Source organism: Loxodonta africana, chromosome 21, assembly GCF_030014295.1.
Source record: "Loxodonta africana isolate mLoxAfr1 chromosome 21, mLoxAfr1.hap2, whole genome shotgun sequence".
In the NCBI taxonomy this organism is placed as follows: domain Eukaryota; kingdom Metazoa; phylum Chordata; class Mammalia; order Proboscidea; family Elephantidae; genus Loxodonta; species Loxodonta africana.
The window spans coordinates 50,555,799-50,561,471 of record NC_087362.1 but is presented as its reverse complement, the minus strand read 5'-3'; positions in this window follow the sequence as shown (position 1 = coordinate 50,561,471).

The window sequence follows — 5,673 nt, the reverse complement described above, 5'->3', positions numbered from 1 at the left end:
CAGAAGCGATCCATTGAACTGCAAGTTCCAAACCACTTACTCAATTTGTTGGATGTGTATCTTTGAGCAAGCTTTTTAGCCTCTTTATTCCTCAGTTTTCCCATTTGTAAAATGGGATGATGGCAACCCTTCCCCCCTCCCTCCATATGGCAGCTGTGCATATCTTGAAAGATAATGAACTGTAAAATGCTGAGAATGGTGCCAGGCACACAGCAAATGCTCAATAAATGTGCCATCATATAGGTGTGGATGCAGACTCCAGTTGCTCCATCTGAAAAAAAAAAATCATGGCTCCCCAACTACAACTCAAAAAATTGGGAGATGTTAGGGGGTGTATTAAAATTTTAATGTGGGCCTCCTCCACCTCAAAATACATCTTGGGCCTGTGGTTCTCCAGGAATTTCTGAATTCTCCTGTGATTTTCTGAAGGGTAGGCTGAGTGCCCTCTGGGGTCACTAAGGGCCTCAGGGAAGCCATGGTCCAAGACCCTCCCCCATCATTTCTCTATCCTGGGTCTCTGTTTCCTCACCTATACACTGGGAATAATGATGATGATGTTTGGAAGAGCCTTGGCTAGTCCAGATCTGAGATTCTGATATGTAGCAGTAGGTGACTCCTCTCCCCTGAGTATGTTGTGGCATCCTCTGCTGTTTTTGGAAGAATCAAAATCCCATCTGATCCACTATTCGGCTTTTGACATTTGTAGACATGTCTGACAAGGGGACAGGTATCCTCAGAAGCCAGACTGCAGGGCAAGGCTGAGATTCTGGTGAGAGAAGGAGCCTAGTGCTCAGAGCTGGCCCACCAGCTAGGCTTGGGGTTGAAGACAGAGAGGGTGGTTCTGGGCACAGCAAGGTTCTGACCTGACCCCCCAGCCCACAGAAGAGACTAAAGTATGCCTGCAAGGGTGGAAGAAGTGTCTCAGCCAAGATCCTAGACTCAAGCAGCTCTGCTATGGGGAGACCCTCATCCGAACATATCAAAATGGGGGCGTTAGTCTGGTCCATTCCAAGTAGGATCAAAGCTGTTGACCCCGGGAGAGTGTGGGTCTGTCAGGGTGGCACCAGTAAGGAACCTTCTGGGCTATCAGGCTCTATTCCCTTTCCCTCTTTTTGTTATTATTATTTTTCATTATTGTTATACATATTACATCTCTGAATGCTGCAAACCCAACAATACTTTGTTATAATTATTACTTTACAATCTGTAGTCATTTCTTTAGCTCAATACATCTTTGCTCCTTCCCACCCACTTGGTGCTGTTATTGGCAAATATATTACATTTGTGTTATGGAGTTCCTGTGGGATGTAAACCATTAAGCACTTGACTACTAGCTGAAAGGTTAGAACCCACCCAGATGTGCCTCGGAAGACAGGCCTGGTAATCTGCTTCCAAAAGATCACAATCTTGAAAACTCTGTGAAGCACCGTTCTACTCTGACACACATGAGGTCAGCCATGAGTTGGAATCAACTTGACAGCAACTAACAACGATATATGTTCTAGGCCCAACAATACATTATGTACATATTGTACAATTTTTAAAAAATCAGTTAAGAGAAACATACATTTATACTGTCTCTGATAATTACAGCTTTCCTCTTTAAAATAGCCACAGATGTAGAAAAAATACACAAATATCACAGCCTTCACCATGAACCAACCGCTGACTGTGTGCCCAGTGCAGTCCTACCTACTGTACTTAATAGCAATTTGTTTAATCCTCACAACAACCCTCAGAGTTAGCCATTCCTAGCTTCATTTTACAGGTGGGACAATTGAGTCTCAGAGAGGTATTCTGGGATACATGGGTGGTAAGCCAGCACTGGAACCCAGTGGCATACTGACAAAGCAGTGCCCATTCTACATTGCTTTTCCTTTTGTCCAGCCAAGAAACTTGGGAATGTTCTCAAGAGAGACCAGGAAACTCAAGACAATAACACCTTACTTAGCTTTCTGAATTTTACTCCCAAGACAATGTTGTACCAGGGCCACCTGGCTGACCCACCTGCCCAGTCAACATCCCCTGTCCCCCATGAATGTATTGGTGGGGCTCACATGTGTCCTGGGCACTCCCACTGAGGTACCTGGCCTGGCACAACTGCTACCCACATGAGCCAGGTGAAAGGTTGTTCCTTCCCTGGGGAAAGGTGGCAAAAGTGGAGCCAGCTATAAGGCACACACAGAACTTTCCAAGGAGCTACACAGCTGGGCAGAGGAGCCTATATGTGGCTGGCCCCCAGGCCTGGCAGGTGGATTCAGTCTTGTCTGCCTTCTCCATCTCCTCCCTCCCACCGCCTAGCTTGGTGCTTGGTGCATGTGGCTAAGCCAACCTTGTCATAGACTGGGCAGCGGAAGCAAGTGGCTTTTTCATCTCCCCTAGCCTGGGCTCCATACTGCTATCGATATGACCACAGCCCACATGGGAGCCTGGCAAAGTCAGGCAGTGAGGAAAGGAAGGTTGTCAACACAAAGGAGGGTTCAGGCCAGATGGAGCCACTAGTAGTCCTTGTTTCTCTGGTCCTACCCTCTCTGTCCTCCCACTTTAATCCTTGCCAGTTCCCACACTGACTGTGAACTTTCCACTAACACTCATTACAGAAAATACGGAAATACAGAAATTAAAAAAAAATAAACATAAAGAAAATCAAGGTCACTGATAACCCTGCAACCCAGGGCTAACGCCAGACACCATTTTTGCATCAGTCTTTCTTATGCATTACTTTAGACATCTATGAAGGAGTTTGGTGTGTATTTTCCAAGGCTAATCTGGTCATATTCAATATGTAATTTCAAATTCTGCATTTTTCGATTTATTGAACCATATCAGCCTTTTCCCAAGTACTAGTGACAACAGCTGACGCAATGAGCATTACCCTGTTTTAAGTGTTTTTCCCTACATTAACCTATTGAATCCTCACTACCAATTGCCAAAAGAAGAAACAAATCAGTCTTAAAAAAAAAAAAAAAAAAAAAAGAGCCAGAATACTCCTTAGGAGTGAGGATGGCGAGACTTCGACTCACTTACTTTGGACACCCCATTGAGAAAGACCAATCACTAGAAAAGGGCATCATGTTTGGTAGAGGGTCAGAGAAAATGAGGGAAACCATCAATGAGGTGGGTTCACACCACAGCCACAATGGACTCAAACATACCAACAATCATGAAGACGGTGCAGGACCAGGCAACATTTCATTCTGTTATACATAAAGGTCGCCAGGAATTGGAGCTAACCTGATGGCAACTAACACACTTAACAAATAAGTGCTATTATTACATTAATTTTACAGATGAAGAAACCGAGGTTCAAAGACATTAAGTTATTCTCCCAAGGTCACATGTCTACTAAGTGGCAGAGCTGGGATTCAAACCTGGGCAGCCTGGCTCAGAACCACCACACCGCACCTTCTGTTGCTTTAGAGTCTTGTAGAACAGGCTATTACGGCCATGTAACATATGTAGTATCCTGTAGATGTAACATTGCTTCTCCATCCTCTCCAGTTGTATTGGCATAAGGCTATTGTCAAAAAGTCCGTAGGACACTCAGCATGTAAACGCTGGTTTTTTTTGTTTGTTTTGGATGGTGTCCTAGGTGGGTAATTTCTCGATCAAAGGATGTGGACAATTTTAAGGCTCTCATTCCATGTTGTTTAATGACTTATGAAAGATTGTGTCATTCACAAGACTGCCATCAGAAGATGAAGGCGCCTACTTCACCAACAGTAAGGGTGTTATCAGGCGGGGAACACTAAGTCAACTAAGACCCCAGGATGCAGTGGACATAAAGTCCACAAGCCATATTGGCACATGAGAATTTTCTAGAAAATGATCTGAGAAAAATTTCCACAATTCTTGGACCCCTCAGCTATCCAAGACTTTGAAAAGGAGTCAATGCATGAAGTAGGGGAGGAGTTAGGGGTGAGATTTTCTTTGGAGAGAGCTGTTGCCTCCCTATGAATTCCCATCCCACTTCCTTCATTTCAAGGCTATGGGTGCCTTTTTCATGGTACCATGGGGAGGGTAAGAGGTGCTGGCCACCATGGCGAGTCTTGGCCAACTGAAGTCTGACTCCATCAAAGGGAGATAAAGTGACCTGTGGCCACAGTGGGTAGAGGAGGCTGCAATGGGACAGGCCACACCCCTGAGGGGCCAGGGCAAGGGATAATGGAGGGTTGCCCATGCAGGCCCTGCAGAGTGGGTGTGGGTTACCTTGGCTTTGTTTAGCCCGCTTTCTAGGCCCCTTATAGGGGCCTAGAGCCCAGGTGGCAATAATTGGGTAGTGAATGCCACACTCCTTGGGAATAAGGAAGGATCACAAAGATGGCGACTGCAAGGGAGGGGTTCTGAGTAAAGGGCATCTCTGAAGAATCCACAAAACTGACCACAAGAGAAGTAAGCTTTAACCATCTGCCAGGTCCACAGAGCAGGAGGTCAAATAAGAGCTGCCCTGTTTCCCTGTCTTTTCCCATCCCCAGATTCCACCCTGCTGATGAGAGCAGCTACAGAAGCTGAGTGAACCCCCTTTTCCCAAAGATGGCCCAAGACTCCAGGCCTTTGTGAAAAACAGGAAAGTGAACTGTCTTACTTCTGGACAATGGAACTGTTAGATACCTCTTCTCCCCGCACCTGCTCCTACAGCTCCAAACTCATTCAATCAGGAAGTGAGGGCCTCCCTTTGCCAGACAACACCTTCTCATCCTTCACCTAGAAGATTAAATCTTCTCCAGGGAACCTTCTCTCTCTGACCACTATCACCTTGCCCTCGGCTTGCCCAGGTGCCCTCTAAACTCCCAAATCATGGTTGCTTCCAGGTCTGCTTCTCCAACTAGACCTTGAGCCTGTGAGCATAGCAACTATGGTGGCATGGCTTCCCTGGGTCTTCCTGTGTCTGGCTGGGAGAGTCAGAATGTTCTAGGAAGGGTAGGGGAGCACCTGCAGAAGAGGTTGGAGAAAGAAGAAGGGAGCAGGGAGGCCTGAGCCCCTAAAATCCACAAGGAAGAAACCTGGGAGCTGAAAAGGCAAGTGACCAGGTGTTCTGCTCCAATTTTAGTACCTACTGTGTGCTCAGAGCTTGACTCACACTAGCTCAATTTTAAACCCATTGCACAGATGAGCAAAGTGGGCAGAAATTACTAGTTCTGAGTCAGTTCAAAGAGCCAAGACCACCTTGCATGATCTGTCACCCCAAGGCAGAGACAAGCTATAGGCAGGGGAAGGCTATCCAGCAGGCAAGGTAAGCCTGGTACTTACCTTGCTTACCACATCAGCTGTAGTAAATAATATCACTTTTTTTTGTCATTTATTTTTTCTATTACTGTACTTTAGATGGTTTACAGAACAAACTAGCTCCTCATTAAACAGTTAGTACACATATTGTTTCGTGACAATGGTTACCAACACCACGACATCTCAACATTCTCCCCTTCTTGACCTTGGGTTCCCTGTTATCAGCTCTCTGGCTGCCTCCTGCCTCCTAGTCCTTGCCCATGGGCTAGTGTGCCCCATTAGTCTCATTTTGTTTTATGGGCCTGTCTAATCTTTGGCTGAACGGTGAACTTCAGGAGTGACTTCATTACTGACCTAAAAGCATGTCCCAGGGCCATACTCTCAGAGTTTCTTCAGTCTCTGTCAGGCCAGTGAGTCTAGTCTTTTTTTGTGAGTTAGAATTTTATT